This window comes from Lagenorhynchus albirostris, chromosome X (genome assembly GCF_949774975.1).
Source record: "Lagenorhynchus albirostris chromosome X, mLagAlb1.1, whole genome shotgun sequence".
Taxonomy (NCBI): Eukaryota; Metazoa; Chordata; class Mammalia; order Artiodactyla; family Delphinidae; genus Lagenorhynchus; species Lagenorhynchus albirostris.
This window is the reverse complement of record NC_083116.1, coordinates 51,582,074-51,605,776: the sequence shown is the minus strand read 5'-3', so window position 1 is coordinate 51,605,776 and position 23,703 is coordinate 51,582,074.

The following is a 23,703-nucleotide window of genomic DNA, read 5'->3' as shown; positions in this document are numbered from 1 at the left end:
CTTCCAGGTCACTTATCCGTTCTTCTGCCTCAGTTATTCCACTATTGATCCGTTCTGGAGAATTTTTAGTTTCATTTACTGTGTTGTTCATCATTGCTTGTTTCCTCTTTAGTTCTTCTAGGTCCTTGTTAAATGTTACTTGCATTTTTTCCATTCTATTTCCAAGATTTTGGATATCTTTACTCTCATTATTCTGAATTCTTTTTCAGGTAGACTGTCTATTTCCTCTTCAGTTGTTAGGTCTGGTGGGTTTTTGCCTTACTCCTTCATCTGCTGTGTGTTTCTCTGTCTTCTCATTTTGCTTAACTTACTGTGTTTGGGGTCTCCTTTTCACATGCTACAAGTTCATAGTTCCCGTTGTGTTTGGTATCTGTCCCCTGTGGCTAAGGTTGGTTCCATGGGTTGTGTAGGCTTCCTGGTGGAAGGGACTTGTGCCTGTGTTCTGGTGGATGAGGCTGGATCTTGTCTTTCTGCTTGGCTGGTCCACGTTTGATGGTGTGTTTTGGGGTGTCTGTGGACTTATTATGATTTTAGGCAGTCTCTCTGCTAATGGATGGGGTGTGTTCCTGTCTTGCTAGTTGTTTGGCATAGGGTGTCCAGCACTGTAGCTGGCTGGTCGTTGAGTGGAGCTGGGTCTTGGCGTTGAGATGGATATCTCTTGTAGATTTTCACCATTTCATATTACGTGGAGCTGGGAGGTTTTTTGTGGACCAGTGTTCTGAACTTGGCTCTGCCTCCTCAGAGGTGCAGCCTTGATGCCTGGCTGGAGCATCAAAAGCCTGTCTTCCACATGGCTCAGAATAAAAGGGAGAAAAAAAAGAAAGAAAGAAGAAGATAAAATAAAATAAAGTAAAATAATATAAAAGTTATTACACTAAAAATTAATTATTAAAATTTTTTTAAAGTAATAAAAAAAGAAAGAAGAGAGCAACCAAACTAAACAACAAATCCACCAATTATAACAAGTCCTAAAATCTATACTAAAAAAAAAAAAAAACAGACAGACAGAACCCAGGACAAATGGTAAAATCAAAGCTATACAGACAAAATCACACAGAGAAGCATACACATACACACTCATAAAGAGAGAAAAAGGGGAAAAAATAATAAATCTTGCTCTCAAAGTCCGCCTCCTCAATTTGAGATGATTCCTTGACTATTCAAGTATTCCACATTTGCAGGGTACATCAAGTTGATTGCAGAGATTTAATCTGCTGCTCCTGAGGCTGCTGGGAGAAATTTCCCTTTCCCTTCTTTGTTCGCACAGCTCCTGGGGTTCAGATTTGGATTTGGACCCGCCACTGCATGTAGGTCACCTGGGGGCATTTGTTCTTTGCTCACAGAAAATGGGGTTAAAGGAGCCGCTGATTCGGTGGCTCTGGCTCACTCAGGCTGGGGGACAGGGAAGAGGACGGAGTGCGGGGTGAGCCTGCGGTGGCAGAGGCAGGCATGACATTGCGCCAGCCTGAGGGGTGCCATGTGTTCTCCTTGGGAAGTTGTCCCTGGATCACGGGACCCTGGCAATGGCAGGCTGCACAGGCTCCTGTGAGGGGTGGTGTGGGTAGTGACCTGTGCTTGCACACAGGCTTCTTGGTGGTGGTGGCAGCAGCCATAGCGTCTCATGCCCATCTCTTAGGTCCGCGCTGATAGCCGTGGCTTGTGCCCATCTCTGGAGCTCCTTTAAGCAGCGATCTTAATACCCTCTCCTCGCGCACCAGGAAACAAAGAGGGAAGAAAAAGTCTCTTGCTTCTTCAGCAGGTCCAGACTTTCTCCCGGACTCCCTCCCGGCTAGCCGTGGTGCAGAAGCCCCCTTCAGGCTGTGTTCATGCAGCCAACAGCAGTCCTCTCCCTGCGCTCCGACCGAAGCCTGAGCCTCAGCTCCCAGCCTCCGCCCGTCCTGGCAGGTGAGCAAAAGAGCCTCTCTGGCTGGTGAGTGCTGGTCTGCACCAATCCTCTGTGCGGGAATCTCCCCTCTTTGCCCTCCACACCCCTGTTGCTGCGCTCTCCTCCATGGCTCCGAAACTTTCCCCTTCCGCAACCTGCAGTCTCTGCCCACGAAGGGTCTTCCTAGTGTGTGGAAACCTTTCCTCCTTCACAGCTCCCTCCCACTGGTGCAGGTCCCATCCTTATTCTTTTGTCTCTGTTTTTTTTTTTTTTTTTTTTGCCCTACCCAGGTACGTGGGGAGTTTCTTGCCTTTTGGGAGGTCTGAGGTCTTCTGCCAGCATTCAGTAGGTGTTCTGTACATGTTCCACATGTAGATGTATTTTGGTGTATTTGTGGGGAGGAAGGCGATCTCCACATCTTACTCTTCCACCATCTTGAAGCTCCTCCTTATTTCTGAGCTTTTTGGAAATCCCTTAAATTTTGTGCCTGTTTTGTAAGCTCTTTAATACCAGAGGGTTGTTTAATGAATACATTTTAATACATTTAAACTTCCTTTAGGTAATATATCACTTTTTAAATAGAATAGTAACTTATTTTCATGCCTGTATATGATAAGACTAGCAGTATGGCAAATTATATATCTAAACATAGAAATTGATGTTGTATTTTCTTTTCTAAATGCAAAATCAGTAAACTAGCCTAATCTTAGAGTAGGTTTTATTCATAGGGACAATTAATTATTTAATGACTCTAGTCTAAATTTCTTAGAACTATCCCGTAATGACTCCTTTCATGATTAGATTTTCCCTCAGGTCCACTGATAACTCTGATCTATTTATATATAAACTAGATTCAAATTTGTAGACAATTGTTAATCCAAAGCAAGACCCTATTTACGGGAGATGCACTAAGCACTATATATAAATAGGTGTTGACATCTGTCCAAAGACAGCTTTCCTACCAGCCATTATTTCCTTCTAGGAACTCAAATTCCAGCCATTAAAATCACTTCTGGGTGACATATAGTAAATACAGAGAATGGAAGGAGTTGCCTTTAAAAGATTAATGTTGAAAAATTCTTTATAAATAAGAGGACAAGGAAACTTCTAAAGTTCCACACGTTGGGATTAACAGATTTTCCCATTGGTGAACACAGAAAGAAGCAGGTTCTGAGAGGTTGGAATGCAGGATCTCAGCATAGTTTATTTTCGATGCTGAATTATGTCTTTGTAAAGCTGCTCTGAAAAAATTATGCTGTCTGATTGAAATCCTTTCTGTGACTGCTTTAATAAAGAGATATAATTCTGAAAAAGTTTTAAAATGTGCTAATAACTAGTCTTAAATGTGCCTGTAACTTACAGAATAACACAGTCATGGTAATCCATTACTGTCTGGTAGCAGTAAAGCTATATTTGCAGCTGTGTTTTTTTTTACCTTTTTTTTTTAATAGGTGGAAACATTTTTAACATTGATTCTGCAAAACTAAGGACACAAAGTAACAGTAAATGGCATATGAAATAAATGAATAAAGCATAAATCCCCAGTAAGACATGTTTTTTTGTTGCAGGAAAAAGACTAGGACATAATTACCCTGGAGAGGTTTCTCAGGCTTTGCACTCTATTAGCTTGGGGTGCAGTCTAATGACACAAACAGAAAACTCACTTACCGACAGAGCATTTTAGCTTAAAAGGAGATAGTTATTTGATATATCTTTATATAGCATGTATAGGTAACCCTTTGTCTGGCCTACATGTTGAAACTATTTTCCTAGTTTGCCATTTCTTTTAACTCTGCATATGGTGTATTTTGCCTGTGAGAAAAAATATATAACTTTATGTCCTCAACTATTTGGTCTTTTCCTTTAAAACTTCTGAGTTTCACACCATGTTTTGAAATGTCTTCTTGAGTCTAACACTAAAACATTTCCCTATATTTTCCACTTATATATATTTTTTGTTTATACATTAAAAGGTTTACCTTCTGAAATTTATTCTTATTTCAGAGTGAAGTGGGGGTTTCAGCTGATTTATTTCCAAATAGCTAATTATTTTTACAATATATATTAAAAAATCTAACTTTTCCTTGCTGATTTGAAATGCTATCTTTATCACATGCTCTGAGAACTAACATTGTTTCTGGTCTTTTTCTATTCCATTGATTTTTCTGTTTATTCCTTTTCCAGGATCAAATTAACTATTGTACCTTTTATTACATTTAGATAACTGCTAGAAAAAGCCCCATGCTTTCATTAATCTAATTAATTTTTAAATAGCTAATCTCACACATTCTTTTCTGCCAGATAAAATTTAGAATTAATTTATCAAGTTCTTAAAAAAATCGCACTAAATGTATGGATTGTACTAGATTTAAATTTATGAATCAAATTGGTGGAAACTAACATTTTGCACTATCAAATCCTCCCATTCAAAAATCAGTTTTCTCATGAAATAAGTCAGACATAGAAAGACAAATACTATAGGATCATGATCTCACTTTAATGTAAAATCTAAAAACAAACAAACAAAACTCATAGAACACAAGATCAGATTTGCGGTTACCAGAGGAAGGGGTTGAGAGGAGGGGGAATTGGAGGAAGGTGGTCAAAAAGTACAAAATTCCATTTATAAGAAAAACAAGTATCAATGCTAGGGATGTAATGTAGAACATGACTATAGTTAACACTGCTGTATAATATAGGAACTTTTTAAATATAAATTTATTTATTTTATTTATTTATTTCTGGTTGTGTTGGGTGTTAGTTGCTGTGCATTGGCTTTTTCTAGTTGCCACGAGCGGGGGCTATTCTTCATTATGGTGCCCGGGCTTCTCATTGTGGTGGCTTCTGTTGTTGCAGAGCTAACAGGCTCTAGGGGTGTGGGCTCAGTAGTTGTGGCTCCCAGGCTCTAGAGTGCAGGCTCAGTAGTTGTGGCGCACAGGCTTAGTTGTTCCACGGCATGTGGGATCTTCCCAGACCAGGGATTGAACTCGTGTCCCCTGCATTGGCAGGCGGATTCTCAAACACTGAAACACCAGGGAAGTCCTATTGGAACATTTTAAAGAAAGTAGATTCTAAGAGTTCTCATCACAAGGAGAATTTTTCTTCTTTTGATTGTATTTATATGACAGATGTTAGCTAAACCTATAGTGGTAATAATTTCACAATATAGTAATATAAATCAAACCATCATGCAGTACACCTTAAACTTATACAGTTATGTATGTCAATTATTTCTCAATAAAACTGGGAAAAAAATTCAATTTTGTGATCTAAACATGCAAGTGGTCCTGAATTTGTTTTTGGTCTGCTTTCCTTGAAAGGATCTAGTGTCATAGTTCTACTAGATGGGTGATCTGAATTGGGAACTTTTATATCTATTTCTCTGCTCTGGAAAGTTAAAATAGCAGGAATTTTCTTTTCCTTGAAAGTTTAATACAAATTGATTGCAAAGTCATTGGTTTTACTGTCTTTGAGGTAGCATGATTTTTATAATTTTCTTCTTTTTTTGGTCAATTAAGGTTTTATGTTTTGCTTCTTACTGAGTGGCTTTTTAAATCTATGCAATTTATTTTTTATAATTTCACTTAATCTAGATTTGCAAATTTCTTGATATAAAATTCTGCATACTAGTTTCTCAATTTTTAAATTCTCCATATCCCCATTTCTCATTTTTAATGTTGCTCAACTATGTGTTATTTTCATTTATTTTCTGGGTTAGAATTGTGATGGGTGAATTTATTTTCACAGACACAGCTACTAGTTTTGATTTTATTTAACAGTTCTATGGGACTGCTTCTAATTATTCATCACCTTAAACAACTTTCCTACTTCTGTTGGTTCATTGTGATTTTCTTTTTCTAGCTTCCTGGCTCAAATATTTGGTTCATTAATGTTTAAATTTATCATTCCTAACTTACATACAAAGAATCTAATAATAAGTAAAGAAACTTGCTCAAGGTCACACAGCTAATGAGTGGCAGAGCTAAGAATCCAACACTGACTCAAGCTCACAATTTTAACTACTACTTTCTGCTGCCAAACCTATTTCAATGAAAAAAATGACAGTAGGATGGAACAAGAAAAGAGGGAGGCAAATATATTTGGGGAAGTCATTAGTCAGAATACGCTATGTGTTTTTCCATCTGTTGTCTTCTAAATACAACCCTATGACATGTGTTTCATGAACCTCATTTTAATATCAGTACAGTTTTTGAAATATGTTCTAATAGCCCATTAATATTTTTTTTGCTTTAAAATTATTTATTATATAAGTTTCAGGTGTACAACATTGTAGTTCAACATCTGTATACACTACAGAATGATCCCTCACCATACAGTTGACTCCCTTTACCCATTTCTCCACCTCCCAACCCCTCTCCTCTGATAATCAGTAATCTGTTCTCTGTTATCTATGAGTTTGTTATTGTTTTACTTTTTATTCCATGTATGAGTGAAATCATACGGTATTTGTCTTTCTCCATCTGATATATTTCACCTAGCATAATACCTTCAAAGTCAATTAGTGTTGTTACAAATGGTGGGATTCCATTCCTTTTTATGGCTGAATAATATTAATAATGGCTGAATAATAATAATCTATTGTATAAATATACCACATATTCTTTATCCATTTATCCATCAATGAACATGCTGATGAACAGGTTGTCTGCATATCTAAAAAGTCAAATAATTCTTACAAATTTTGTTGCAAAAACCTCTCTCCTACAATTTCCCCTGCCCAGGAAAAGCCAGGACAATTTCTCACAGGGGATGATACTGGTATTTTCCTCCAGGTCTCTAAATAATGAGCTTATATCACCACACCCCGACTTTTTATTTTAGTCATTACACTTGGTCCTCCACATCTGCAGGGTGCCACAGCCATGGATTTAACCAATGGTGGATTGAAAATATTTTTTAAAAATATTTATGTATTTATTTAGTTGTGCTGAGCCTTAGTTGCAGCATGTGGGCTCCTTAGTTTCAGCAGGCAGGCTCCTTAGGTTCAGCAGGCAGGCTCCTTAGTTCCAGGACATGGGCTCCTTAGTTGTAGTATGTGAAATATTTTTTATTTTTAAACATCATTATTAGAGTATAATTGCTTTACAATGGGGTGCCATTTTCTGCTTTATAACAAAGTGAAACATCTATACGTATACATAGATCCCCATATAACCTTCCTCTGGCATCTCCATCCCACCTTCCCTATCCCACCCCTCTAGGTGGTCACAAAGACCCAAGCTGATCTCCTGTGCAATATGGCTGCTTCCTAAAAGCTATCTATTTTACATTTGGTAGTATATATTAGTCCATACCAACCTCTCACATCGTCCCAGCTTACCCTTACCCCTCCCTGTGTCCACAAGTCCATTCTCTACATGGGCGTCTTTATTCCTGTGCTGCCACTAGGTTGTTCATAACAACTTTTTTTTTTTAAGACTCCATACATAGGTATTAGCATACGGTACTTATTTTTTTCTTTCTGACTTACTTCACTCTGTATGACAGACTCTAGGTCCCTCCACCTCACTACAAATAACTCAATTTCATTTCTCCTTATCCCTGAGTAATATTCCATTGTATATATGTGCTACATCTTCTTTATCCATTCACCTGTTGATGGACACTTAGGTTGCTTCCATGTCCTGGCTATTGTAAATAGAGCTACAATGAACATTGTGGTACATGTCTCTTTATGAATTGGTTTTCTCAGGGCATATGCCCAGTAGTGGGACTGCTGGGTCATATGGTAGTTCTGTTTTTAGAGTTTTCAGAAACCTCCATAATGGCGCCTTATAAGGGTAAGCTGGGACAAAGTGAGAAAGTGGCATGGACATATATACAGTACCAAACATAAAATAGATAGCTAGTGGGAAGCAACTGCATAGCACAGGGAGATCAACTCAGTGCTGTGTAACCAACTAGAGAGGTGAGATAGGGATGGTGGGAGGGAGGGAGACACAAGAGGGAAGAGATATGGAGACATATGTATATGTATAACTGATTCACTTTGTTATAAAGCAGAAACTAACACACCATTGTAAAGCTATTATACTCCAATAAAGATGTTAAAAAAATGAAAGAAACCTCCATACTGTTCTTCACAGTGGCTGTATCAATTTACATACCCACCAACAGTGCAGGAGGGTTCCCTTCTCTCCACACCCTTTCCAAAATTTTTTGCTTGCAGATTTTTTGATGATGGCCATTCTGACTGGTGTGAGGTGATACTACATTGCAGTTTTGACTTGTATTTCTCTAATGATTAGGTATGTTGAGCATTCTTTCATGTGTTTGTTGACTGTCTTTATATATTCTTTAGAGAAATGTCTATTTAGGTCTTCTGCACATTTTTGGATTGGGTTGTTGTTTTTTTGATACTGAGCTTCATGAACTACTTGTAAATTTTGGAGATAAGTCCTTTGTCAGTTGCTTCATTTGCAAATATTTTCTCCCATTCTGAGGTTTGTCTTTTCGTCTTGTTTATGGTTTCCTTTGCTGTGCAAAAGCTTTAAAAGTTCATTAGGTCCCATGTTTATTTTCTTTTTATTATTTCCATTTCTCTAGGAGGTGAGTCAAAAAGGATCTTGCTGTGATTTATGTCATAGAGTGTTCTGCCTATGTTTTCCTCTAAGAGTTTTATAGTATCTGGAATTAAATTTGGGTCTTTAATCCATTTTGAGTTAATTTTTGTGTATGGTGTTTGGGAGCATTCTAATTTTATTCTTTTACATGTAGCCATCCAGTTTTCCCAGCACCACTTATTGAAGAGGCTGTCTTTTCTCCACTGTATAATCTTGCCTCCTTTATCGAAAATATGGTGCCCATATGTGCATGGGTTTATCTCTGGTCTTTCTATCCCGTTCCATTGATCTATATTTCTGTTTTTGTGCCAGTACTATATTGTCTTGATTACTGTAAATTTGTAGTATAGTCTGAAGTAAGGGAGCCTGCTTCTTCCAGCTCCATTTTGCTTTCTCAAGATTGCTTTGGCTATTCGGGGTCTTTTGTGTTTCCATACAAATTGTGAATTTTTTTGTTCTGGTTCTGTGAGAAATGCCATTGGTAGTTTGATAGGGATTGCAATGACTCTGTAGATTGCTTTGGGTAATACAGTCATTTTCACAATGTTGATTTTTCCAATCAAAGAACATGGTATATCTTTCCATCTGTTTGTATCATCTTTAATTCCTTTCATCACTGTCTTATAGTTTTCTGCATACTATATCAGTACAGTTTTTGAAATATGTTCTAATATTGTCTCCTGAGGTAGGTTTATTCCTAGGTATTTTATTTTTGTTGCTATGGTAAATTGGAGTGTTTCCTTAATTTCTCTTTCAGATTTTTCATCATTGGTGTATAGAAATAAGAGATATTTCTGTGCATTAATTTTGCATGCTGCTACTTTACCAAATTGATTGATTAGTTCTAGTAGTTTTCTGGTAGCGACTTTAGGATTCTCTGTGTATAGTATCATGTCATCTGCAAACAGTGACAGCTTTATTTCTTTTCCAATTTGGATTCCTTTTATTTCTTTTTCTTCTCTGACTGCTGTGGCTAAAACTTCCAAAACTATGTTGAAAAACAGTGGTGAAAGTGGACAACCTTGTCTTGTTCCTGATTTTAGTGGAAAAGGGTTCAGTTTTTCACCATTGAGAATGATGTTGGCTGTGGGTTTGTCATATATGGCCTTTATTATATTGAGGAAAGTTCCCTCTATGTCTACTTTCCAGAGGGTTTTTACCATAAATGGGTGTTGAATTTTGTCGAAAGCTTTTTCTGCATCTATTGAGATGAGGATACGGTTTTTCTCCTTCAGTTTGTTAATATGGTTTATCACGTCGATTTGCATATATTGAAGAATCCTTGCATTCCTGGGATAAACCACATTTGATCATGCTGTATGATCTTTTCAATGTGCTGTTGGACTCTGTTTGCTAGTATTTTGTTGAGGATTTTTGCATCTAAGTTCATCAGTGATATTGGCCTGTTGTTTTCTTTCTTTCTGACATCTTTGTCTAGTTTTGGTATGAGGGTGATGGTGGCCTCATAGGATGAGTTTGGGAGTATTCCTCCCTCTGCTGTATTTTGGAAGAGTTTGAGAAGGATAGGTGTTAGCTCTTCTCTAAATGTTTGATAGAATTCGCCTGTGAAGCCATCTGGTCCTGGGCTTTTGTTTCTTGGAAGATTTTTCATCACAGTTTCAATTTCAGTGCTTGTGACTGGTCTGTTTATATTTTCTATTTCTTCCTGGTTCAGTCTCCAAAGGTTGAGCTTTTCTAAGAATTTGTTCCAGGGTGTCCGTTTTACTGGCATATAGTTGTTTGTAGTAATCTCTCATAATCCTTTGTATTTCTGCAGTGTAAGTTGTTACTTCTCCTGTTTCATTTCGAATTCTATTGATTTGAGTCTTCTCCCTTTTTTTCTTGATGAGTCTGGCTAATGTTTATGAATTTTGTTTATCTTCTCAAAGAACCAACTTTTAGTTTTATTGATATTTGCTATTGTTTCCTTTATTTCATTTTCATTTATTTCTGATCTGATCTATATGATTTCTTTCCTTCTCAAAACTTTCAGTATTTTTTTGTTCTTTTCCTCTAATTGCTTTAGCAGTAAGGTTAGATTGTTTATTTGAGATGTTTCTTGTTTCTTGAGGTAGGATTTTATTGCTACAAACTTGTCTCTTAGAACTGCTTTTGCTGCATCCCATAGGTTTTGGGTCATCGTGTTTTCATTGTCATTTGTTTGTAGGTATTTTTTGATTTCTTCTTTGATTTCTTCAGTGATCTCTTGGTTATTAAGTAGTGTATTGTTTAGCCTCCATGAGTTTGTATTTTTTACAGATTTTTTCCTGTACTTGATATCTAGTCTCAGAGTTTTGTGGTTGGAAAAGATAACTGATATGATTTCAACTTTCTTAAATTTACCAAGGCTTGATTTTTGACCCAAGATATGATCTATGCTGGAGAATGTTCCATGAGCACTTGAGAAGAAAGTGTATTCTGTTGTTTTTGGATGCAATGTCCTATAAACATCAACTAAGTCCATCTTGTTTAATGTGTCATTTAAAGTTTGTGTTTCCTTATATTCATTTTGGATGATATGCCCATTGATGTAAGTGGGATGTTGAAGTCCCCTACTCTTGTTTTTTTTTTTTGCTTTACTTCTTAGCCTCTGATGGCTCTGTCCTTACTTTGATGTTGTCAAGATTGCTAACATTTACATTCTGTGTGGTTTTTTTTTTTAGATGTTGGGAGTAGGAGTTTATTAATTAATTTATTTATTTTTGCTGCGTTGGGTCTTCATTTCGGTGGGAGGGCTTTCTCTAGCTGTGGCATTTGGGAGCACTCTTTATAGCAGCGTGCAGGCTTCTCACTATCACAGCCTCTCTTGTTGCGGAGCACAGGCTCCAGACGCGCAGGCTCAGTCGTTATGGCTAACAGAACTAGTTGCTCCGTGGCATGTGGGATCCTCCCAGACCAGGGCTCGAACCCGTGTCCCCTGCATTAGCAGGCAGATTTTCAACCACTGTGCCACCAGGGAAGTCCCCTCTACTCTTTTTGTGTTACTGTCAATTTCCCCTTTTATGGCTGGTAGCATTTGCCTTATGTATTGAGGTGCTCCTATGTTGGGTTCATAAACATTTACAATTGTTATGTCTTCTTCTTGGATTGATACCTTGATCATTATGTAGTGTGCTTCTTTGTCTCTTGTAATAGTCTTTATTTTAATGTCCCTTTTATCTGATATGAGAATTGCTACACCAGCTTTCTTTTGGTTTCCATTTGCATCGAATATATTTTTCCATCCCATCACTTTCAGTCTGTATGTGTTCCAAGGCCTGAAGTGGCTCTCTTGCAGACGGCATATATACAGGTTTTGTTTTTGTGTCCATTCAGCCAGTCTATGTCTTTGGGTTGGAGCATATAATCCATTTACATTTGTTGTGGATATGTACATTCCTCTTACCATTTTCTTAATTGTTTTGAGTTTGTTATTGTAGGTCTTTTCTTCTCTTGTGTTTCCTGCCTAGAGAAGTTCCTTTAGCATGTGTTGTAAAGCTGGTTTTGTGGTGCTGAATTCTCTTAGCTTTTCCTGGTCTGTAAAGGTTTTAATTTCTCCATCGAATCTGAATGAGATCCTTGCTGGGTAGAGTACTCTTGGTTGTAGGTTCTTCCCTTTCATCACTTTAAATATGTCCTGCCATTCCTCTCTGGCTTGCAGAGTTTCTGATGAAAGATCAGTTGTTAACCTTATGGAAATTCCCTTGTATGTTATTTGTTGTTTTTCCTTTGCTACCTTTAATATTTTTCCTTTGTATTTCATTTTTGATAGTTTGCCTAATATCTCTTCGTGTGTTTCTCCTTGGATTTATCCTGTATGGGACTCTCTGCACTTCCTGGACTTTATTAACTATTTCCTTTCCCTTATTAGGGAAGTTTTCAACTATAATCTCTTCAAACATTTTCTCAGTCCCTTTCTTTTTTCTGTTCTTCTTCTAGGACCCCTGTAATTCGAATGTTGGTGTGTTTAATGTTGTCCCAGAGGTCTCTGAGACTGTCCTCAATCTTTTCATTCTTTTTTCTTTATTCTTCTCTGCCATAGTTATTTCCACTTTTTTATCTTCCAGGTCACTTATCCGGTCTTCTGCCTCAGTTATTCTGCTATTGATTCCTTTCAGAGAATTTTTAATTTCATTTATTGTGTTGTTCATCACTGTTTGTTTGCTCTTTTGTTCTTCTAGGTCCTTGTTAAATGTTTCTTGTATTTTCTCCATTCTATCTCCAAGATTTTGTATCATCTTTACTATCATTACTCTGAATTATTTTTCAGGTAGACTGACTATTTTCTTTTCATTTGTTTGGTCTGGTGGGTTTTTACCTTGCTACTTCATCTGCTGTGTGTTTCTCTGTCTTCTCATTTTGCTTAACTTACTGTGTTTGTGGTCTCCTTTATGCAGGCTACAGGTTCATAGTTCCTGTTGTTTTTGCTGTCTGGCCTCAGTGGCTAAGGTTGGTTCAGTGGGTTGTATAGGCTTTCTGGTGGAGTGGACTGGTTCCTGTGTTCTGGAGGATGAGGCTGGATCTTGTCTTTCTGTTGGGCAGGACCATGTGCAGTGGTGTGTTTTGGGGTTTCTGTGACCTTTTTATGATTTTAGGCAGCTTCTTTGCTAATGGGTGGAGTTGTGTACCTCTCTTGCTAGTTGTTTGGCATTGGGTGTTCAGCACTGTAGCTTGCTGGTTGTTGAGTGGACCTGGGTCTTAACATTGAGATGGAGATCTCTTGGACAGCATTCCCCATTTGATATTATGTGGAGCTGGGAGGTCTCTGGTGGACCAATGTCTTGATATTGGCTGTCCCACCTCAGAGGTGCAGGCCTGACACCCAGCCGGAAGTCCAAGACCATGTCAGCCACACAGCTCAGAAGAAAAGGGAGAAAAAAGAAAGGAAGAAAAAAAATAGTTAAAATAAAAAATAATTATTAAAGATAAAAAAAGAGAGCAACCAAACCCAAAACAAATCCACCAATGATAATAAGTGCTTAAAAGTATACTAAAAACAACAACAACAAAAAAACCCAGACAGACAGAACCCTAGGACAAATGGTAAAAGCAAATCTATACAGACAAACTCACAGAAAGAAGCATACACATACACACTCTCAAAAAGTGAAAAAGGAAAAAAAATATATATATATCATTGCTCCCAAAGTCCACCACCTCAATTTTGCGATGATTCGTTGTCTATTCAGGTATTCCACAGATGCAGGGTACATCGAGTTGATTGTGGACATTTAATCCGCTCCTCCTGAATCTGCTGGGAGAGATTTCCCTTTCTCCTCTATTTTCGCAGATCTCCTGGGGTTCAGCTTTGGATTTGGTTCCCCCTCTGCATGTAGGTCGCCTGAGGGCATCTGTTCTTCGCTCAGACAGGACAGGGTTAAAGTAGCAGCTGATTAGGAGGCTCTGGCTCACTCAGGCTGCGGGGAGGGAGGGGTACGGAATGTGGGGCAAGCCTGCAGTGGCAGAGGCCAGCGGGATGTTGCAACAGCCTGAGGCGTTCCGTGTGTTCTCCTGGGGACTTTTTCCCTGGATCACGGGACCCTGGCCGTGGCGGGCTGCACAGGCTCCTGGGAGAGGAGGTGTGGATAGTGACTTGTGCTTGCTAACAGGCTTCTTGGTGGCTGCAGCAGCAGCCTTAGCGTCTCATGCCCATCTCTGGGGTCCGCGCTGATAGCAGTGGCTCATGCCCATCTCTGGAGCTCGTTTAGGCTGTGCTCTGAAACCCCTCTCCTCGCTCACCCCGAAACAATGGTCTCCTGCCTCTTCGGCAGGTCCAGACATTTTCCCAGACTCCCTCCAGGTTAGCCGTGGTGTACTAGCCCCCTTCAGGCTGTGTTCACACCACAAACCCCAGTCCTCTCCCTGCGATCCAACCGAAGCCCGAACCTCAGCTCCCAGCCCCAGCCCGCCCCAGCGGGTGAGCAGACAAGCCTCTTGGGCTGGTGAGTGCTGGTCGGCACCGATCCTCTGTGCAGGAATCTCTCCACTTTGCCCTGTACTCCCCTGTTGCTTCACTCTCCTCCGTGGCTCCGAAGCTTCCCTCCCCACCATCCCCATCTCCACCAGTGAAGGGGCTTCCTAGTGTGTGGAAACTTTTCCTCCTTTACAGCTACCTCCTAGTGGTGTAGGTCCAGTCCCTATTCTTTTGTCTCTGTTTTTTTCTTTTTTCTTTTGCCCTACCCAGGTATGTGGGGAGTTTCTTGCCTTTTGGGAAGGCTGAGGTCTTCTGCCAGCGTTCAGTAGGTGTTCTGTAGGAATTGTTCCACATGTAGATGTATTTCTGATGTATTTGTGGGGAGGAAGGCAATCTCCATGTCTCATTCCTCTGCCATCTTGAATGTCTCTCCAGCCCAGTAATATTAATCATAAACTAATTTTATCCAAATAAAGAGACTTTTTAAAATACTTTCACCTTTCAAGAATATGAAATTGTATTAATTACTCTGGTTATTGTACTATCAGTGCACAAAAATGCTTCTTAGAACAATCTGAATAAAGTTCAATGAAGCTGGAGAGTAGAATTTTTGAAATATCATTAGATTTAAGTGCTTATTAAGAAAATGTGTATGCACCGAAGGAGAGAACACCATAAATTCCACAGGAAAGCTGATTTGAGCTAATGCAAAAGGTTTAAAGGATACAGACAAAATTAATGTAAAAAGGGAGAAAATAAAGTGGAACTAAGGCAGTCATTGGCATTCATCTCAATAAATTCTAAATAAATAAAAGGATAATAAGAAAAAGGTGGTAAAATCAGGATTTAAAAAATGGATCATCAAAGACCTAGCACATAGAATTAATAAACTATGTAAGAGTATGTGTCAAGGATAAAAATAAGAAAAGTATATCTTTAAACTAAGTAGCATCAAAAAATGATATTATATTGAGGAAAATTCTATACAGTACAGGGTGCATTGTTCTCTTGGCTAATATCAACAGCCTTGGACTGTATAGAGAACAAATGTGAATAATTCTAGACCTATACAATATGATAACCACTAGTCACATGGAGCTATTGAACACATGAACTGCGGCTGGTCTGAATTGATATGTGCCTAAAGTGTAACATACACATATTTTGAAAACTTAGTAGAACAAAATATCTCATTAATATTTTCATTTGATTAATGTTGAAATAATATTTTGGAAATATTCTGTTATATATTAAATGATCTTTCTTTTGTACTTTTTAATGTGGCTAGTGCATAGAAAATTACACATATTGCTTGCATTGTATCCTGTTTGGATAGCACTGTCCTAAAATAATACTACACACACACACACACACACACACACACACACACACACAGAGTCAAAAGAAAATCCCACAAAAAATATTAGATGTGATTGATTCTGTATTCAAGCTTTGTTTTCAATGGAAACCATTAAAGATAAACATCTTAGAGTTTATTAAGACTCTCAAATTACATAAATTGTCTTTCTAGGTATCTCAAGTTGATCAGATAATTATTAATTCTCCATTATATATGTCTACAGAATAAAAAACAGTTTATTTGGGAAGAAATAAAATGGAGCAGATGGTCTTCACTGGTGAGACTCAAAAAATAAATGACATTCATCTACTGAAATATTTATTAAGATCATGTTATAGGTACTAGTGCATTCTGTTTAGTTAAGAATATATTGAAGGATTATATTTAATGATTTCATACTTAATTTAGAATAATTTTTCAACATCTTCATAGTAATTGTGCCTAAATGTAATATGGCCCATTTATTTGCAAAGGGCTTAGGCATCTGCTAATAATATTGATAAAAGCCAGGTTTCCTCTTTAGTTAGATCAGATTGGGATTAACTGAAATTTCTTTGGCTGGATTCTTGGATGTATCATTCAGGGACCTTATTTCCTATGCTGCATTGAAGTGGATACTTGTTTGTCTCCACAGCATCCATTCTATCCTTCCCTAAATGTGTGACAGTCATGCAGTTTGGGTGGGACTGACCTTCCTTACAAGGGTGATCCCTGAGAAGCATAATCCAATTAGCACAACCTCACCCCCCTATGCAATACCAAACTAAACTATGGATAGTCAATAATCCTAATTTAAAACAACAAATGTATGCTATTCTCCTGAAAACCACATTGGTTCAAGTTGGTTCAGAATGAAGCACAGGACTTTTGTATAAAAGTGTAGAGTACTCATGTAAATCCTATAACTGCTGTATCTATTTTGCTACAAGGAGGAAAAAGAGCCTGAGAACAATTACAACACATGGAGGAGAGCAGAGTTGAAAGAATAATAGAAAAATTGAGCTAGGAGCCTCATAAAACTGCCAGAAGTCCTGCCCATAGACTTTTCCAACATTTTGCCAATATATTTTTTTCATTCTATAAAACTAAGGTGAATTTTCTGTTACGTACGATCAAAAGCATCCAAACTGAAATACCTATAGCTTTTCCTTGATTTATTTTTTATACTTTACACTAAAATTTTCCTGGCTTTTTTTGTTTGTTTGTTTGTTTGTTTGAGGGCCATTTTTACTATATTTATTTATTTTCTTTAACATTTTTATTGGGGTATAATTGCTTTACAATGGTGTGTTAGTTTCTGCTTTATAACAAAGTAAATCAGTTTTAAATATACATATGTTCCCATATCTCTTCCTTCTTGTGTCTCCCTCCCTACCCCTTCCCTATCCCACCCCTCGAGGTGGTAACAAAGCACCGAGCTGATCTCCCTGTGCTATGTGGCTGCTTCCCACTAGCTATCTACCTTCCGTTTGGCAGTGTATATATGTCCATGCCTCTCTCTCGCTTTGTCACAGCTCACCATTCCCCCTCCCCATATCCTCAAGTCCTTTCTCCAGTAGGTCTGTGCCTTTATTCCTGTCTTACCCCTAAGTTCTTCATGACATTTTTGTTTCTTAAATTCCATATATATGTGTTAGCATACGGTATTTGTCTTTCTCTTTCTGACTTACTTCAATCTGTATGACAGACTCTAGGTCTATCCACCTCATTACAAATAGCTCAATTTCGTTTCTTTTTATGGCTGAGTAATATTCCATTGTATATATGTGTCACATCTTCTTTATCCATTCATCCGATGATGGGCACTTAGGTTGTTTCCATCTCCGGGCTATGGTAAATAGAGCTGCAATGAACATTTTGGTACATGACTCATTTTGAATTATGGTTTTCTCAGGATATATGCCCAGTAGTGGGATTGCTGTGTCATATGGTAGTTCTATTTGTAGTTTTTTAAGGAAACTCCATACTGTTCTCCATAGTGGCTCTACCAATTCACATTCCCACAAGCAGTGCAAGAGTGTTCCCTTTTCTCCACACCCTCTCCAACATTTATTATTTCTAGATTGTTTGATGATGGCCATTCTGACTGGTGTGAGATGATATCTCATTGTAGTTTTGATTTGCATTTCTCTAATGATTAATGATGTTGAGCATTCTTTCATGTGTTTGTTGGCAGTCTGTATATCTTCTTTGGAGAAATGTCTATTTAGGTCTTCTGCCCATTTTTGGATTGGGTTGTTTGTTTTCTTGTTATTGAGCTGCATGAGCTGCTTGTACATTTTGGACATTAATTCTTTGTAAGTTGCTACATTTGCAAATATTTTCTCCCATTCTGAGAGTTGTCTTTTGGTCTTGTTTATGGTTTCCTTTGCTGTGCAAAAGCTTTGAAGTTTCATTAGGTCCCATTTGTTTATATATTTTTTTTATTTCCATTTCTCTACGAGGTGGGTCAAAAAGGATCTTGCTGTGATTTATGTCATAGAGTGTTCTTCCTATGTTTTCCTCTAAGAGTTTGATAGTTTCTGGCCTTACATTTAGGTATTTAATCCATTTTGAGCTTATTTTTGTGTATGGTGTTAGGGAGTGATCTAATCTCATACTTTTACATGTACCTGTCCAGTTTTCCCAGCACCACTTATTGAAGAGGCTGCCCTTACTCCACTGTACATTCCTGCCTCCTTTATCAAAGATAAGGTGACCATTTGTGCATGGGTTTAACTCTGGGCTTTCTATCCAGTTCCATTGATCTATCTTTCTGTTTTTGTACCAGTACCATAGTGTCTTGATTATTGTAGCTTTATAGTATAGTCTGAAGTCAGGGAGCCAGATTCCTCCAGCTCTGTTTTAAGTTCTCAAGATTGCTTTGGCTACTTGGGGTCTTTTGTGTTTCCATACAAATTGTGAATTTTTTTGTTCTAGTTCTATGAAAAATGCCAGTGGTAGTTTGAGAGGAATTGCATTGAATATGTAGACTGCTTTGGGTAGTAGAGTCATTTTCACAATGTTGATTCTTCCAATCAAAGAACATGGTATATCTCTGCACCTATTTGTATCACCTTTAATTTCTTTCATCAGTGTCTTATAATTTTCTGCGTACAGGCCTTTTGTCTCCTTAGGTAGGTTTATTCCTAAATATTTTATTCTTTTTGCTGCAATGGTAAATGGGAGTGTTTTCTTGATTTGACTTTCAGATTTTTCATCATTAGTGTATAGGAAGGCAAAAGATTTCTGTGCATTAATTTTGTATCCTGCAACTTTTCCAAATTCATTGATTAGCTCTAGTAGTTTTCTGGTAGCATCTTTAGGATTCTCTATGCATACTACCATGTCATCTGCAAACAGTGACAGCTTTACTTCTTCTTTTCTGATTTGGATTCCTTTTATTGCCTTTTCTTCTCTGATTGTTGTGGCTAAACTTCCAAAACTATATTGAATAAGCGTGGTGAGATTGGGCAACCTTGGCTTGTTCCTGATCTTAGTGGAAATGCTTTCAGTTTTTCACCATTGAGGATGATGTTGGCTGTGGGTTTGTCATATACGGCCTTTATTATGTTGAGGAAAGTTCCCTCTATGCCTATTTTCTGCAGGGTTTTTATCATAAATAGGTGTTGAATTTTGTCAAAAGCTTTTTCTGCATCTATTGAGATGATCATATGGTTTTTATCCTTCAATTTGTTAATATGGTTTATCACATTGACTGATTTGCGTATATTGAAGAATCCTTGCATTCCTGGAATAAACCCCACTTGATCATGGTGTATGATCCTTTTAATGTGCTGTTGGATTCTGTTTGCTAGTATTTTGTTGAGTATATTTGAATCTATGTTCATCAGTGATATTGGCCTGTAGTTTTCTTTCTTCGTGACATCCTTGTCTGGTTTTGTTATCAAGGTGATGGTGGCCTCGTAGAAGGAATTTGGGAGTGTTCCTCCCTCTGCTATATTTTGGAAGAGTTTGAGAAGGATAGGTGTTAGCTCTTCCCTAAATGTTTAATAGAATTCGCCTGTGAAGCCATCTGGTCCTGGGCTTTTGTTTCTTGGAAGATTGTTAATCACAGTTTCAATTTCAGTACTTGTGTTTTGTCTGTTCATATTTTCTATTTCTCTCTGATTCAGCCTTGGCAGGTTGGGCATTTCTAAGAATTTGTCCATTTCTTCCAGGTTGTGCATTTTATTGGCATAGAGTTGCTTGTAGTAATCTCTCATGATCTTTTGTATTTCTGCAGTGTCAGTTGTTACTTCTCCTTTTTCATTTCTAATTTTATTGATTTGAGTCTTCTCCCTTTTTTTCTTGATGAGTCGGGCTAATGGTTTATCTATTTTGTTTATCTTCTCAAAGAACAAGCTTTTAGTTTTATTGATCTTTTCTATTGTTTCCTTCATTTCTTTTTCATTAATTTCTGATCTGACTTTTATGATCTTTCCTTCTGCTTACTTTGTGTTTTTTTTGTTGTTCTTTCTCTAATTACTCTAGGTGCAAGGTTAGGTTGTTTATTCGAGATGTTTCCTGTTTCTTACGGTGGGCTTGTATTGCTATAAACTTCCCTCTTAGAACTGCTTTTGCTGCATCACATAGGTTTTGTGTCATCGTGTCTCCATTATCATTTGTTTCTAGGTTTTTTTTTTATTTCCCCTTTGATTTCTTCAGTGATCACTTCGTTATTAAGTAGTGTATTGTTTAGCCTCCATGAGTTTATATTTTTTACAGATCTTTTCCTGTAATTGATATCTTGTCTCATGGCGTTGTGGTCGGAAAAGATACTTGATTCAATTTCAATTTTCTTAAATTTACCAAGGCTTGATTTGTGACTCAAGATATGATCTATCCTGGAGAATGTTCCATGAGCACTTGAGAAAAATGTGTATTCTGTTGATTTGGGATGGAGTGTCCTATAAATATCAATTAAGTCCATCTTGTTTAATGTATTATTTAAAGCTTGTGTTTCCTTATTTATTTTCATTTTGGATGATCTGTCCATTGGTGAAAGTGGGATGTTAAAGATCCCTACTATGAATGTGTTACTGTCGATTTCCCCTTTTATGGCTGTTAGTATTTGCCTTATGCATTGAGGTCCTCCTATTTTGGGTGCAGAAATATTTACAATTGTTATATCTTTTTCTTGGATCGATCCCTTGTTCATTATGTACTGTCCTTCTTTGTCTCTTCTAATAGTCTTTATCTTAAAGTCTATTTTGACCGATATGAGAATTGTACTCCAGCTTTCTTTTGGTTTCCATTTGCATGGAATATCTTTTTCCATCCCCTCACTTTAGTCTGTATGTGTCTCTAGGTCTGAAGTGGGTCTCTTGTAGACAGCATATATAAGGGTCTTGTTTTTGTATGCATTCAGCTAATCTGTGTCTTTTGTTGGGAGCATTTAGTCCATTTACATTTAAGGTAATTATCGATATGTATGTTCCTATTCCCATTTTCCAAATTGTTTTGGGTTCAATATTGTAGGTCTTTTCCTTGTCTTGTGTTTCTTGCCTAGAGAAGTTCATTTAGCATTTGTTTTAAAGCTGTTTTGGTGCTGCTGAACTCGCTCAGCTTTTGCTTGTCTGTAAAGGTTTTAGTATCTCCATCAAATCTGAATGAGATCCTTGCTGGGTAGAGTAATCTTCGTTGCAGGTTTTTCTCCTTCATCACTTTCAGTATGTCCTGCCACTCCCTTCTGGCTTGCAGAGTTTCTGCTGAAAGATCAGCTGTTAACCTTATGAGGATTCCCTTGTGTATTATTTGTTGTTTTTCCCTTGCTGCTTTTAATATGCTTTCTTTGTATTTAATTTTTGAGTTTGATTAATATGTGTCTTGGCATATTTCTCCTTGGATTTATCCTGTATGGTACTCTCTGTGCTTCCTGGACTTGATTAACTATTTCCTTTCCCATATTAGGGAAGTTTTCAACTATAATCTCTTCAAATATTTTCTCAGTCCCTTTCTTTTTCTCTTCTTCTCCTGGAACCCCTATAATTCAAATTTTTGTTAGTTTATTGTTGTCCCAGAGGTTTCTGAGACTGTCCTCAGTTCTTTTCATTCTTTTTTTCTTTATTCTGCTCTGCAGTAGTTATTTCCACTATTTTATCTTCCAGGTCACTTATCCGTTTTCTGCCTCAGTTAGTCTGCTATTGATCCCTTCTAGAGTATTTTTCATTTCATTTATTGTGTTGTTCATCATTGTTTGTTTCATCTTTAGTTCCTCTAGGGCCTTGTTAAATGATTTTTTTGAATTTTGTCTATTCTATTTCTAAGATTTTGGATCACCTTTACTATCATTATTCTGAATTCTTTTTCAGGTAGATTGCCTATTTCCTCTTCATTTGTTAGGGCTGGTGGGTTTTTATCTTGCTCCTTCATCTTCTGTGTGTTTTTCTGTCTTCTCATTTTGCTTATCTTACTGTGTTTGGGGTCTCCTTTTTGCAGGCTGCAGGTTCATACTTCCCGTTGTTTTTGATGTCTGTCCCCAGTGGCTAAGGTTGGTTCATTGGGTTGTGTAGGCTTCCTGGTGGAGGGGACTAGTGCCTGTGTTCTGGTGGATGAGGCTGGATCTTGTCTCTCTGGTGGGCAGGTCCACATCTTGTGGTGTGTTTAGGGATGTCTGTGGCCTTATTATGATTTTAGGCAGCCTCTCTGCTAATGGGTGGTGTTGTGTTTCTCTCTTGCTAGTTGTTTGGCATAGGGTGTCCAGCACTGTAGCTTGCTGGTCGTTGAGTGAAGCTGGGAGCTGGTGTTGAGATGGCGATCTCTGGGAGATTTTTGCCATTTGATATTATGTGAAGCTGGGAGGTCTCTTGTTGACCAGTGTCCTGAAGTTGACTCTCCCACCTCAGAGGCACAGCACTGACTCCTGGCTGCAGCACCCAGAGCCTTTCATCCACACAGCTCAGAATAAAAGGGAGAAAAAGTAGAGAGAAAGAATTAGTAGAAGTAGGAAGAAAGAAAGAAAGAAAGAAAGAAAGAAAGAAAGGAGGGAAGGAAGGAAGGAAGGAAGGAAGGAAGGAAGGAAGGAAGGGAGAAAGAAAGAAAGAAAAAGAAAGAAAGAAAGAAAGAAGAAAAGAAGGAAAGGAAAGAAGGAAAGAAAAAAGAAAGAAAGGAAGGAGGGAGGGAGGGAGGGACGGTGGGAGGAAGGAAGGAGGGAAGGAAGGAAAAGAGAAAGAAAGAAGATAAAGTAAAAAAATAAAATATAATAAAGTTATTAAATAAAAAATAATTATTAAGAAAAAATTTTTTAAAAGAAAAACAAAACAAAAACGGATGGATAGAACCTTAGGACAAATGGTGGATGTAAAGCTATACAGACAAAACCTCACACAGACGCATACACATATACACTGATAAAAAGAGGAAATGGGGAAAAAAATCATAAATCTTGCTCTCAAAGTCTACCTCCTCAATTTTGGGATGATTCGTTGTCTAAAGGAGGGAAGGAAGGAAAGAAGGAAGGAAGGAAGGAAGGAAGGAAGGAAGGAAGGAAGGAAGGAAAGAAAGAAAGAAAGAAAGAAAGAAAGAAAGAAAGAAAGAAAGAAACAAAGAAAAAGAAGATAAAGTAAAATAAAATAAAGTTATTAAAATAAAAAGTAATTATTAAGAAAAAAAAAATGGACGGATAGATCCCTAGGACAAATGGTGGAAGCAAAGCTATACCTACAAAATCTCACACAGAAGCATACACATACACACTCACAAAAAGAGGAAAAGGGGAAAAAATCATAAATCTTGCTCTCAAAGTCCACCTCCTCAATTTGGGATGATTCGTTGTCTATTCATGTATTCCACAGATGCAGGGTACATCAAGTTGATTGTGGAGCTTTAATCCGCTGATTCTGAGGCTGCTGGGAAAGATTTCCATTTCTCTTCTTTGTTCTCACAGCTCCCAGGGGCTCAGGTTTGGATTTGGCCCCGCCTCTGCGTGTAGGTCGCTGGAGGGTGTCTGTTTTTTCTCAGACAGGACGGGGTTAAAGGAGCCGCTGATTCGGGGGCTCTG